Raw genomic sequence first — 14,197 nt, forward strand, 5'->3', positions numbered from 1 at the left:
TTTGATTTTGTATTCTTGATTCAGTTAGTAATTTTGACAACCACCTTGTGATCTTGTTTTTACCAACATGGCAATCCTTTGAGGATCATTGTCAAGATTTCCATGACATTGACTGTATCTGTTATGCTTGTGTATCCAACATTAACATGATGTCCTTACTCTTTGATTTTTAATATAGGGTAGAATTAAAATGACTAAAGAGTTGGCACAGAAACAAGATTTAGTTAAGGGAAAAGATTCATCTTTGAATGAGGTAGTGTTGCAAATGATTGAGTTGCGGTATGATCAGAAATCTTTCTCCTCTATTTCTTTTATTTATTTTCAGTGACTTCAAAACATGTTCTTCTTGGCAATGATGGCTGGGCTCATCTGGGATTGAAATCCAGGGCCTCTAGCACCCAAAGCGACAATCATACTCCAAGACCAATGAGCCTCTTGTTTAGGATTTCAAAATTGTCGAAACTCAAGGATTTAAGATTCAAATGAAGCAGTTTATTATGTTGTCCTAAGATAAGAAACAGGCTATGTTTGATTGTGTTAGTTATTTTGACATCAATCTTTTTTGTACCAATCAACATGGCAATTCTTTTAAGGATCATTGTCAAGATTTCCAAGACTTTGACTGTATCTGTTATGCTAGTGTTTCTAACATGGACATGATATCCTTACTCTTTTGGTGTTCAATACAGGGTGGACTTCAAGACAATTGGTGCAGAAATCAGATTTTTTGATAAAGAGTTGCATCTTTGATTGAGGTAGTGTGTCAAACAATTGAATAACTCAATGCACAGAAATAATTTCCCTCACAGAAATAATTTCCCTCACATTGATCTTTGTTCTGTTACTTCAGAAGAAATTAATTTTGAACTGAAGCTGGGCTCGTCTGGGAATTGAACCCGGGACCTCTCGCACCCAAAGCGAGAATCATACTACTAGACCAACGAGCCGGGGTGCAAAGGGGGCAATCTTCAAGAAATTTCAGTTAACTTTCAACAATTTAATTGGTAGGGATGAACACCTTATCTGAACTACAAACCAATAGCATTGAAAACTAAGTCAGGATAGGCTGTACAGTATCTCACAACCGAAAGAAGTCGATATTCTTGGAATGGGTTATCTATTCCTGGAAACATGGTACCATTTTTAATGTTTTCACACAAATACTGAAAGATTAACTTTTCATCTAGTACTATCAACTAGCAAACGTGAAGATCTTTCCCTCACCTTTTGTTCAAGGGAAAATTCAGAGGGTTCAATACAATTGGGAGTTGTCCTAAAGAGAATGTTTTTCTTGGGTCTTTATCAAATAAATAATGGGCTGTGTGTGAAGAAAACCCCATCTTGTCAGGTACTTTTTTTTCACTTCATTCATAACTTTATCATACTTGGCAAAAACACTTCTAAACAATGATTGTACCTAGGACACGCCTGTGATTTAAACCCGGGACTTCTCGCTCCCTAAGCGAGAATCAAACTCCAAGACCAACAAGCCACATGTTTAAAAAGCTAATTCTTGAGGAAACTCAAAGATTCAAGATAAAACTTTCACAGTTTATTACATTGTCCTAAGATAAGAATGAGGCTAGGTTTGATTTTGTATTCTTGATTCAGTTAGTAATTTTGACAACCACCTTGTGATCTTGTTTTTACCAACATGGCAATCCTTTGAGGATCATTGTCAAGATTTCCATGACATTGACTGTATCTGTTATGCTTGTGTATCCAACATTAACATGATGTCCTTACTCTTTGATTTTTAATATAGGGTAGAATTAAAATGACTAAAGAGTTGGCACAGAAACAAGATTTAGTTAAGGGAAAAGATTCATCTTTGAATGAGGTAGTGTTGCAAATGATTGAGTTGCGGTATGATCAGAAATCTTTCTCCTCTATTTCCTTTATTTATTTTCAGTGACTTCAAAACATGTTCTTCTTGGCAATGATGGCTGGGCTCATCTGGGATTGAAATCCAGGGCCTCTAGCACCCAAAGCGACAATCATACTCCAAGACCAATGAGCCTCTTGTTTAGGATTTCAAAATTGTCGAAACTCAAGGATTTAAGATTCAAATGAAGCAGTTTATTATGTTGTCCTAAGATAAGAAACAGGCTATGTTTGATTGTGTTAGTTATTTTGACATCAATCTTTTTTGTACCAATCAACATGGCAATTCTTTTAAGGATCATTGTCAAGATTTCCAAGACTTTGACTGTATCTGTTATGCTAGTGTTTCTAACATGGACATGATATCCTTACTCTTTTGGTGTTCAATACAGGGTGGCCTTCAAGACAATTGGTGCAGAAATCAGATTTTTTGATAAAGAGTTGCATCTTTGATTGAGGTAGTGTGTAAAATGATTGAATGCCTCAATGCACAGAAATAATTTTCCTCACATTGATCTTTGTTCTGTTACTTCAGAAGAAATTAATCTTGAATTGAAGCTGGGCTCGTCCGGGATTTGAACCCGGGACCTCTCGCACCCAAAGCGAGAATCATACTACTAGACCAACGAGCCGGGGTGCAAAGGGGGCAATCTTCAAGAAATTTCAGTTAACGTTCAACAATTTAATTGGTAGGGATGAACACCTTATCTGAACTACAAACCAATAGCATTGAAAACTAAGTCAGGATAGGCTGTACAGTATCTCACAACCGAAAGAAGTCGATATTCTTGGAATGGGTTATCTATTCCTGGAAACATGGTACCATTTTTAATGTTTTCACACAAATACTGAAAGATTAACTTTTCATATAGTACTATCAACTAGCAAACGTGAAGATCTTTCCCTCACCTTTTGTTCAAGGGAAAATTCAGAGGGTTCAATACAATTGGGAGTTGTCCTAAAGAGAATGTTTTTCTTGGGTCTTTATCAAATAAATAATGGGCTGTGTGTGAAGAAAACCCCATCTTGTCAGGTACTTTTTTTTCACTTCATTCATAAGTTTATCATACTTGGCAAAAACACTTCTAAACAATGATTGTACCTAGGACACGCCTGTGATTTAAACCCGGGACTTCTCGCTCCCTAAGCGAGAATCAAACTCCAAGACCAACAAGCCACATGTTTAAAAAGCTAATTCTTGAGGAAACTCAAAGATTCAAGATAAAACTTTCACAGTTTATTACATTGTCCTAAGATAAGAATGAGGCTAGGTTTGATTTTGTATTCTTGATTCAGTTAGTAATTTTGACAACCACCTTGTGATCTTGTTTTTACCAACATGGCAATCCTTTGAGGATCATTGTCAAGATTTCCATGACATTGACTGTATCTGTTGTGCTTGTGTATCCAACATTAACATGATGTCCTTACTCTTTGATTTTTAATATAGGGTAGAATTAAAATGACTAAAGAGTTGGCACAGAAACAAGATTTAGTTAAGGGAAAAGATTCATCTTTGAATGAGGTAGTGTTGCAAATGATTGAGTTGCGGTATGATCAGAAATCTTTCTCCTCTATTTCCTTTATTTATTTTCAGTGACTTCAAAACATGTTCTTCTTGGCAATGATGGCTGGGCTCATCTGGGATTGAAATCCAGGGCCTCTAGCACCCAAAGCGACAATCATACTCCAAGACCAATGAGCCTCTTGTTTAGGATTTCAAAATTGTCGAAACTCAAGGATTTAAGATTCAAATGAAGCAGTTTATTATGTTGTCCTAAGATAAGAAACAGGCTATGTTTGATTGTGTTAGTTATTTTGACATCAATCTTTTTTGTACCAATCAAAATGGCAATTCTTTTAAGGATCATTGTCAAGATTTCCAAGACTTTGACTGTATCTGTTATGCTAGTGTTTCTAACATGGACATGATATCCTTACTCTTTTGGTGTTCAATACAGGGTGGACTTCAAGACAATTGGTGCAGAAATCAGATTTTTTGATAAAGAGTTGCATCTTTGATTGAGGTAGTGTGTCAAACAATTGAATAACTCAATGCACAGAAATAATTTCCCTCACAGAAATAATTTCCCTCACATTGATCTTTGTTCTGTTACTTCAGAAGAAATTAATTTTGAACTGAAGCTGGGCTCGTCCGGGAATTGAACCCGGGACCTCTCGCACCCAAAGCGAGAATCATACTACTAGACCAACGAGCCGAGGTGCAAAGGGGGCAATCTTCAAGAAATTTCAGTTAACTTTCAACAATTTAATTGGTAGGGATGAACACCTTATCTGAACTACAAACCAATAGCATTGAAAACTAAGTCAGGATAGGCTGTACAGTATCTCACAACCGAAAGAAGTCGATATTCTTGGAATGGGTTATCTATTCCTGGAAACATGGTACCATTTTTAATGTTTTCACACAAATACTGAAAGATTAACTTTTCATCTAGTACTATCAACTAGCAAACGTGAAGATATTTCCCTCACCTTTTGTTCAAGGGAAAATTCAGAGGGTTCAATACAATTGGGAGTTGTCCTAAAGAGAATGTTTTTCTTGGGTCTTTATCAAATAAATAATGGGCTGTGTGTGAAGAAAACCCCATCTTGTCAGGTACTTTTTTTTCACTTCATTCATAAGTTTATCATACTTGGCAAAAACACTTCTAAACAATGATTGTACCTAGGACACGCCTGTGATTTAAACCCGGGACTTCTCGCTCCCTAAGCGAGAATCAAACTCCAAGACCAACAAGCCACATGTTTAAAAAGCTAATTCTTGAGGAAACTCAAAGATTCAAGATAAAACTTTCACAGTTTATTACATTGTCCTAAGATAAGAATGAGGCTAGGTTTGATTTTGTATTCTTGATTCAGTTAGTAATTTTGACAACCACCTTGTGATCTTGTTTTTACCAACATGGCAATCCTTTGAGGATCATTGTCAAGATTTCCATGACATTGACTGTATCTGTTATGCTTGTGTATCCAACATTAACATGATGTCCTTACTCTTTGATTTTTAATATAGGGTAGAATTAAAATGACTAAAGAGTTGGCACAGAAACAAGATTTAGTTAAGGGAAAAGATTCATCTTTGAATGAGGTAGTGTTGCAAATGATTGAGTTGCGGTATGATCAGAAATCTTTCTCCTCTATTTCCTTTATTTATTTTCAGTGACTTCAAAACATGTTCTTCTTGGCAATGATGGCTGGGCTCATCTGGGATTGAAATCCAGGGCCTCTAGCACCCAAAGCGACAATCATACTCCAAGACCAATGAGCCTCTTGTTTAGGATTTCAAAATTGTCGAAACTCAAGGATTTAAGATTCAAATGAAGCAGTTTATTATGTTGTCCTAAGATAAGAAACAGGCTGTGTTTGATTGTGTTAGTTATTTTGACATCAATCGTTTTTGTACCAATCAACATGGCAATTCTTTTAAGGATCATTGTCAAGATTTCCAAGACTTTGACTGTATCTGTTATGCTAGTGTTTCTAACATGGACATGATATCCTTACTCTTTTGGTGTTCAATACAGGGTGGACTTCAAGACAATTGGTGCAGAAATCAGATTTTTTGATAAAGAGTTGCATCTTTGATTGAGGTAGTGTGTAAAATGATTGAATGCCTCAATGCACAGAAATAATTTTCCTCACATTGATCTTTGTTCTGTTACTTCAGAAGAAATTAATCTTGAATTGAAGCTGGGCTCGTCCGGGATTTGAACCCGGGACCTCTCGCACCCGAAGCGAGAATCATACTACTAGACCAACGAGCCAGGGTGCAAAGAGGGCAATCTTCAAGAAATTTCAGTTAACGTTCAACAATTTAATTGGTAGGGATGAACACCTTATCTGAACTACAAACCATTAGCATTGAAAACTAAGTCAGGATAGGCTGTACAGTATCTCACAACCGAAAGAAGTCGATATTCTTGGAATGGGTTATCTATTCCTGGAAACATGGTACCATTTTTAATGTTTTCACTCAAATACTGAAAGATTAACTTCCAGGGCCTCTAGCACCCAAAGCGACAATCATACTCCAAGACCAATGAGCCTCTTGTTTAGGATTTCAAAATTGTCGAAACTCAAGGATTTAAGATTCAAAATGAAGCAGTTTATTATGTTGTCCTAAGATAAGAAACAGGCTAGGTTTGATTTTGTTAGTTATTTTGACATCAATCTTTTTTGTACCAATCAACATGGCAATTCTTTTAAGGATCATTGTCAAGATTTCCAAGACTTTGACTGCATCTGTTATGCTAGTGTTTCTAACATGGACATGATATCCTTACTCTTTTGGTGTTCAATACAGGGTGGCCTTCAAGACAATTGGTGCAGAAATCAGATTTTTTGATAAAGAGTTGCATCTTTGATTGAGGTAGTGTGTCAAACAATTGAATGCCTCAATGCACAGAAATAATTTTCCTCACATTGATCTTTGTTCTGTTACTTCAGAAGAAATTAATTTTGAATTGAAGCTGGGCTCGTCTGGGAATTGAACCCGGGACCTCTCGCACCCGAAGCAAGAATCATACTACTAGACCAACGAGCCGGGGTGCAAAGAGGGCAATCTTCAAGAAATTTCAGTTAACGTTCAACAATTTAATTGGTAGGGATGAACACCTTATCTGAACTACAAACCAATAGCATTGAAAACTAAGTCAGGATAGGCTGTACAGTATCTCACAACCGAAAGAAGTCGATATTCTTGGAATGGGTTATCTATTCCTGGAAACATGGTACCATTTTTAATGTTTTCACACAAATACTGAAAGATTAACTTTTCATCTAGTACTATCAACTAGCAAACGTGAAGATCTTTCCCTCACCTTTTGTTCAAGGGAAAATTCAGAGGGTTCAATACAATTGGGAGTTGTCCTAAAGAGAATGTTTTTCTTGGGTCTTTATCAAATAAATAATGGGCTGTGTGTGAAGAAAACCCCATCTTGTCAGGTACTTTTTTTTCACTTCATTCATAAGTTTATCATACTTGGCAAAAACACTTCTAAACAATGATTGTACCTAGGACACGCCTGTGATTTCAACCCGGGACTTCTCGCTCCCTAAGCGAGAATCAAACTCCAAGACCAACAAGCCACATGTTTAAAAAGCTAATTCTTGAGGAAACTCAAAGATTCAAGATAAAACTTTCACAGTTTATTACATTGTCCTAAGATAAGAATGAGGCTAGGTTTGATTTTGTATTCTTGATTCAGTTAGTAATTTTGACAACCACCTTGTGATCTTGTTTTTACCAACATGGCAATCCTTTGAGGATCATTGTCAAGATTTCCATGACATTGACTGTATCTGTTGTGCTTGTGTATCCAACATTAACATGATGTCCTTACTCTTTGATTTTTAATATAGGGTAGAATTAAAATGACTAAAGAGTTGGCACAGAAACAAGATTTAGTTAAGGGAAAAGATTCATCTTTGAATGAGGTAGTGTTGCAAATGATTGAGTTGCGGTATGATCAGAAATCTTTCTCCTCTATTTCCTTTATTTATTTTCAGTGACTTCAAAACATGTTCTTCTTGGCAATGATGGCTGGGCTCATCTGGGATTGAAATCCAGGGCCTCTAGCACCCAAAGCGACAATCATACTCCAAGACCAATGAGCCTCTTGTTTAGGATTTCAAAATTGTCGAAACTCAAGGATTTAAGATTCAAATGAAGCAGTTTATTATGTTGTCCTAAGATAAGAAACAGGCTATGTTTGATTGTGTTAGTTATTTTGACATCAATCTTTTTTGTACCAATCAAAATGGCAATTCTTTTAAGGATCATTGTCAAGATTTCCAAGACTTTGACTGTATCTGTTATGCTAGTGTTTCTAACATGGACATGATATCCTTACTCTTTTGGTGTTCAATACAGGGTGGACTTCAAGACAATTGGTGCAGAAATCAGATTTTTTGATAAAGAGTTGCATCTTTGATTGAGGTAGTGTGTAAAATGATTGAATGCCTCAATTCACAGAAATAATTTTCCTCACATTGATCTTTGTTCTGTTACTTCAGAAGAAATTAATCTTGAATTGAAGCTGGGCTCGTCCGGGAATTGAACCCGGGACCTCTCGCACCCGAAGCGAGAATCATACTACTAGACCAACGAGCCGGGGTGCAAAGAGGGCAATCTTCAAGAAATTTCAGTTAACGTTCAACAATTTAATTGGTAGGGATGAACACCTTATCTGAACTACAAACCATTAGCATTGAAAACTAAGTCAGGATAGGCTGTACAGTATCTCACAACCGAAAGAAGTCGATATTCTTGGAATGGGTTATCTATTCCTGGAAACATGGTACCATTTTTAATGTTTTCACTCAAATACTGAAAGATTAACTTCCAGGGCCTCTAGCACCCAAAGCGACAATCATACTCCAAGACCAATGAGCCTCTTGTTTAGGATTTCAAAATTGTCGAAACTCAAGGATTTAAGATTCAAAATGAAGCAGTTTATTATGTTGTCCTAAGATAAGAAACATGCTAGGTTTGATTTTGTTAGTTATTTTGACATCAATCTTTTTTGTACCAATCAACATGGCAATTCTTTTAAGGATCATTGTCAAGATTTCCAAGACTTTGACTGCATCTGTTATGCTAGTGTTTCTAACATGGACATGATATCCTTACTCTTTTGGTGTTCAATACAGGGTGGCCTTCAAGACAATTGGTGCAGAAATCAGATTTTTTGATAAAGAGTTGCATCTTTGATTGAGGTAGTGTGTCAAACAATTGAATGCCTCAATGCACAGAAATAATTTTCCTCACATTGATCTTTGTTCTGTTACTTCAGAAGAAATCAATTTTGAATTGAAGCTGGGCTCGTCCGGGAATTGAACCCGGGACCTCTCGCACCCGAAGCGAGAATCATACTACTAGACCAACGAGCCGGGGTGCAAAGAGGGCAATCTTCAAGAAATTTCAGTTAACGTTCAACAATTTAATTGGTAGGGATGAACACCTTATCTGAACTACAAACCAATAGCATTGAAAACTAAGTCAGGATAGGCTGTACAGTATCTCACAACCGAAAGAAGTCGATATTCTTGGAATGGGTTATCTATTCCTGGAAACATGGTACCATTTTTAATGTTTTCACACAAATACTGAAAGATTAACTTTTCATCTAGTACTATCAACTAGCAAACGTGAAGATCTTTCCCTCACCTTTTGTTCAAGGGAAAATTCAGAGGGTTCAATACAATTGGGAGTTGTCCTAAAGAGAATGTTTTTCTTGGGTCTTTATCAAATAAATAATGGGCTGTGTGTGAAGAAAACCCCATCTTGTCAGGTACTTTTTTTTCACTTCATTCATAAGTTTATCATACTTGGCAAAAACACTTCTAAACAATGATTGTACCTAGGACACGCCTGTGATTTCAACCCGGGACTTCTCGCTCCCTAAGCGAGAATCAAACTCCAAGACCAACAAGCCACATGTTTAAAAAGCTAATTCTTGAGGAAACTCAAAGATTCAAGATAAAACTTTCACAGTTTATTACATTGTCCTAAGATAAGAATGAGGCTAGGTTTGATTTTGTATTCTTGATTCAGTTAGTAATTTTGACAACCACCTTGTGATCTTGTTTTTACCAACATGGCAATCCTTTGAGGATCATTGTCAAGATTTCCATGACATTGACTGTATCTGTTGTGCTTGTGTATCCAACATTAACATGATGTCCTTACTGTTTGATTTTTAATATAGGGTAGAATTAAAATGACTAAAGAGTTGGCACAGAAACAAGATTTAGTTAAGGGAAAAGATTCATCTTTGAATGAGGTAGTGTTGCAAATGATTGAGTTGCGGTATGATCAGAAATCTTTCTCCTCTATTTCCTTTATTTATTTTCAGTGACTTCAAAACATGTTCTTCTTGGCAATGATGGCTGGGCTCATCTGGGATTGAAATCCAGGGCCTCTAGCACCCAAAGCGACAATCATACTCCAAGACCAATGAGCCTCTTGTTTAGGATTTCAAAATTGTCGAAACTCAAGGATTTAAGATTCAAATGAAGCAGTTTATTATGTTGTCCTAAGATAAGAAACAGGCTATGTTTGATTGTGTTAGTTATTTTGACATCAATCTTTTTTGTACCAATCAAAATGGCAATTCTTTTAAGGATCATTGTCAAGATTTCCAAGACTTTGACTGTATCTGTTATGCTAGTGTTTCTAACATGGACATGATATCCTTACTCTTTTGGTGTTCAATACAGGGTGGACTTCAAGACAATTGGTGCAGAAATCAGATTTTTTGATAAAGAGTTGCATCTTTGATTGAGGTAGTGTGTAAAATGATTGAATGCCTCAATTCACAGAAATAATTTTCCTCACATTGATCTTTGTTCTGTTACTTCAGAAGAAATTAATCTTGAATTGAAGCTGGGCTCGTCCGGGAATTGAACCCGGGACCTCTCGCACCCGAAGCGAGAATCATACTACTAGACCAACGAGCCGGGGTGCAAAGAGGGCAATCTTCAAGAAATTTCAGTTAACGTTCAACAATTTAATTGGTAGGGATGAACACCTTATCTGAACTACAAACCATTAGCATTGAAAACTAAGTCAGGATAGGCTGTACAGTATCTCACAACCGAAAGAAGTCGATATTCTTGGAATGGGTTATCTATTCCTGGAAACATGGTACCATTTTTAATGTTTTCACTCAAATACTGAAAGATTAACTTCCAGGGCCTCTAGCACCCAAAGCGACAATCATACTCCAAGACCAATGAGCCTCTTGTTTAGGATTTCAAAATTGTCGAAACTCAAGGATTTAAGATTCAAAATGAAGCAGTTTATTATGTTGTCCTAAGATAAGAAACAGGCTAGGTTTGATTTTGTTAGTTATTTTGACATCAATCTTTTTTGTACCAATCAACATGGCAATTCTTTTAAGGATCATTGTCAAGATTTCCAAGACTTTGACTGCATCTGTTATGCTAGTGTTTCTAACATGGACATGATATCCTTACTCTTTTGGTGTTCAATACAGGGTGGCCTTCAAGACAATTGGTGCAGAAATCAGATTTTTTGATAAAGAGTTGCATCTTTGATTGAGGTAGTGTGTCAAACAATTGAATGCCTCAATGCACAGAAATAATTTTCCTCACATTGATCTTTGTTCTGTTACTTCAGAAGAAATCAATTTTGAATTGAAGCTGGGCTCGTCCGGGAATTGAACCCGGGACCTCTCGCACCCGAAGCGAGAATCATACTACTAGACCAACGAGCCGGGGTGCAAAGGGGGCAATCTTCAAGAAATTTCAGTTAACGTTCAACAATTTAATTGGTAGGGATGAACACCTTATCTGAACTACAAACCAATAGCATTGAAAACTAAGTCAGGATAGGCTGTACAGTATCTCACAACCGAAAGAAGTCGATATTCTTGGAATGGGTTATCTATTCCTGGAAACATGGTACCATTTTTAATGTTTTCACACAAATACTGAAAGATTAACTTTTCATCTAGTACTATCAACTAGCAAACGTGAAGATCTTTCCCTCACCTTTTGTTCAAGGGAAAATTCAGAGGGTTCAATACAATTGGGAGTTGTCCTAAAGAGAATGTTTTTCTTGGGTCTTTATCAAATAAATAATGGGCTGTGTGTGAAGAAAACCCCATCTTGTCAGGTACTTTTTTTTCACTTCATTCATAAGTTTATCATACTTGGCAAAAACACTTCTAAACAATGATTGTACCTAGGACACGCCTGTGATTTAAACCCGGGACTTCTCGCTCCCTAAGCGAGAATCAAACTCCAAGACCAACAAGCCACATGTTTAAAAAGCTAATTCTTGAGGAAACTCAAAGATTCAAGATAAAACTTTCACAGTTTATTACATTGTCCTAAGATAAGAATGAGGCTAGGTTTGATTTTGTATTCTTGATTCAGTTAGTAATTTTGACAACCACCTTGTGATCTTGTTTTTACCAACATGGCAATCCTTTGAGGATCATTGTCAAGATTTCCATGACATTGACTGTATCTGTTATGCTTGTGTATCCAACATTAACATGATGTCCTTACTCTTTGATTTTTAATATAGGGTAGAATTAAAATGACTAAAGAGTTGGCACAGAAACAAGATTTAGTTAAGGGAAAAGATTCATCTTTGAATGAGGTAGTGTTGCAAATGATTGAGTTGCGGTATGATCAGAAATCTTTCTCCTCTATTTCCTTTATTTATTTTCAGTGACTTCAAAACATGTTCTTCTTGGCAATGATGGCTGGGCTCATCTGGGATTGAAATCCAGGGCCTCTAGCACCCAAAGCGACAATCATACTCCAAGACCAATGAGCCTCTTGTTTAGGATTTCAAAATTGTCGAAACTCAAGGATTTAAGATTCAAATGAAGCAGTTTATTATGTTGTCCTAAGATAAGAAACAGGCTATGTTTGATTGTGTTAGTTATTTTGACATCAATCTTTTTTGTACCAATCAACATGGCAATTCTTTTAAGGATCATTGTCAAGATTTCCAAGACTTTGACTGTATCTGTTATGCTAGTGTTTCTAACATGGACATGATATCCTTACTCTTTTGGTGTTCAATACAGGGTGGACTTCAAGACAATTGGTGCAGAAATCAGATTTTTTGATAAAGAGTTGCATCTTTGATTGAGGTAGTGTGTAAAATGCTTGAATGCCTCAATGCACAGAAATAATTTTCCTCACATTGATCTTTGTTCTGTTACTTCAGAAGAAATTAATCTTGAATTGAAGCTGGGCTCGTCCGGGAATTGAACCCGGGACCTCTCGCACCCGAAGCGAGAATCATACTACTAGACCAACGAGCCAGGGTGCAAAGAGGGCAATCTTCAAGAAATTTCAGTTAACGTTCAACAATTTAATTGGTAGGGATGAACACCTTATCTGAACTACAAACCATTAGCATTGAAAACTAAGTCAGGATAGGCTGTACAGTATCTCACAACCGAAAGAAGTCGATATTCTTGGAATGGGTTATCTATTCCTGGAAACATGGTACCATTTTTAATGTTTTCACTCAAATACTGAAAGATTAACTTCCAGGGCCTCTAGCACCCAAAGCAACAATCATACTCCAAGACCAATGAGCCTCTTGTTTAGGATTTCAAAATTGTCGAAACTCAAGGATTTAAGATTCAAAATGAAGCAGTTTATTATGTTGTCCTAAGATAAGAAACAGGCTAGGTTTGATTTTGTTAGTTATTTTGACATCAATCTTTTTTGTACCAATCAACATGGCAATTCTTTTAAGGATCATTGTCAAGATTTCCAAGACTTTGACTGCATCTGTTATGCTAGTGTTTCTAACATGGACATGATATCCTTACTCTTTTGGTGTTCAATACAGGGTGGCCTTCAAGACAATTGGTGCAGAAATCAGATTTTTTGATAAAGAGTTGCATCTTTGATTGAGGTAGTGTGTCAAACAATTGAATGCCTCAATGCACAGAAATAATTTTCCTCACATTGATCTTTGTTCTGTTACTTCAGAAGAAATTAATTTTGAATTGAAGCTGGGCTCGTCCGGGAATTGAACCCGGGACCTCTCGCACCCGAAGCAGGAATCATACTACTAGACCAACGAGCCGGGGTGCAAAGGGGGCAATCTTCAAGAAATTTCAGTTAACGTTCAACAATTTAATTGGTAGGGATGAACACCTTATCTGAACTACAAACCAATAGCATTGAAAACTAAGTCAGGATAGGCTGTACAGTATCTCACAACCGAAAGAAGTCGATATTCTTGGAATGGGTTATCTATTCCTGGAAACATGGTACCATTTTTAATGTTTTCACACAAATACTGAAAGATTAACTTTTCATCTAGTACTATCAACTAGCAAACGTGAAGATCTTTCCCTCACCTTTTGTTCAAGGGAAAATTCAGAGGGTTCAATACAATTGGGAGTTGTCCTAAAGAGAATGTTTTTCTTGGGTCTTTATCAAATAAATAATGGGCTGTGTGTGAAGAAAACCCCATCTTGTCAGGTACTTTTTTTTCACTTCATTCATAAGTTTATCATACTTGGCAAAAACACTTCTAAACAATGATTGTACCTAGGACACGCCTGTGATTTAAACCCGGGACTTCTCGCTCCCTAAGCGAGAATCAAACTCCAAGACCAACAAGCCACATGTTTAAAAAGCTAATTCTTGAGGAAACTCAAAGATTCAAGATAAAACTTTCACAGTTTATTACATTGTCCTAAGATAAGAATGAGGCTAGGTTTGATTTTGTATTCTTGATTCAGGTAGTAATTTTGACAACCACCTTGTGATCTTGTTTTTA

At 36.6% G+C, this 14,197-nt stretch overlaps 10 non-coding genes across 10 annotated transcripts; all 10 read right to left on the reverse strand.

Moving 5' to 3' along the window:
• Window positions 1-875: 875 nt before the first annotated feature.
• Window positions 876-947, reverse strand: trnap-ugg (transfer RNA proline (anticodon UGG)). The gene has a single exon. It is a non-coding gene; the product is annotated as a tRNA-Pro (tRNA).
• A 1,497-nt stretch (window positions 948-2,444) lies between these two features.
• trnap-ugg (transfer RNA proline (anticodon UGG)) lies at window positions 2,445-2,516 on the reverse strand. Its single transcript has one exon. It is a non-coding gene; the product is annotated as a tRNA-Pro (tRNA).
• A 1,515-nt stretch (window positions 2,517-4,031) lies between these two features.
• On the reverse strand, window positions 4,032-4,103 carry trnap-ugg (transfer RNA proline (anticodon UGG)). The gene has a single exon. It is a non-coding gene; the product is annotated as a tRNA-Pro (tRNA).
• Window positions 4,104-5,600: 1,497 nt separating this feature from the next.
• Window positions 5,601-5,672, reverse strand: trnap-cgg (transfer RNA proline (anticodon CGG)). The gene has a single exon. It is a non-coding gene; the product is annotated as a tRNA-Pro (tRNA).
• Window positions 5,673-7,948: 2,276 nt separating this feature from the next.
• trnap-cgg (transfer RNA proline (anticodon CGG)) lies at window positions 7,949-8,020 on the reverse strand. Its single transcript has one exon. It is a non-coding gene; the product is annotated as a tRNA-Pro (tRNA).
• Window positions 8,021-8,727: 707 nt separating this feature from the next.
• On the reverse strand, window positions 8,728-8,799 carry trnap-cgg (transfer RNA proline (anticodon CGG)). The gene has a single exon. It is a non-coding gene; the product is annotated as a tRNA-Pro (tRNA).
• Window positions 8,800-10,296: 1,497 nt separating this feature from the next.
• On the reverse strand, window positions 10,297-10,368 carry trnap-cgg (transfer RNA proline (anticodon CGG)). Its single transcript has one exon. It is a non-coding gene; the product is annotated as a tRNA-Pro (tRNA).
• A 707-nt stretch (window positions 10,369-11,075) lies between these two features.
• On the reverse strand, window positions 11,076-11,147 carry trnap-cgg (transfer RNA proline (anticodon CGG)). Its single transcript has one exon. It is a non-coding gene; the product is annotated as a tRNA-Pro (tRNA).
• A 1,497-nt stretch (window positions 11,148-12,644) lies between these two features.
• trnap-cgg (transfer RNA proline (anticodon CGG)) lies at window positions 12,645-12,716 on the reverse strand. Its single transcript has one exon. It is a non-coding gene; the product is annotated as a tRNA-Pro (tRNA).
• Window positions 12,717-13,423: 707 nt separating this feature from the next.
• Window positions 13,424-13,495, reverse strand: trnap-cgg (transfer RNA proline (anticodon CGG)). The gene has a single exon. It is a non-coding gene; the product is annotated as a tRNA-Pro (tRNA).
• Window positions 13,496-14,197: the final 702 nt, after the last annotated feature.

Source organism: Nothobranchius furzeri, chromosome 16 (assembly GCF_043380555.1).
Source record: "Nothobranchius furzeri strain GRZ-AD chromosome 16, NfurGRZ-RIMD1, whole genome shotgun sequence".
NCBI classification, from domain to species: domain Eukaryota; kingdom Metazoa; phylum Chordata; class Actinopteri; order Cyprinodontiformes; family Nothobranchiidae; genus Nothobranchius; species Nothobranchius furzeri.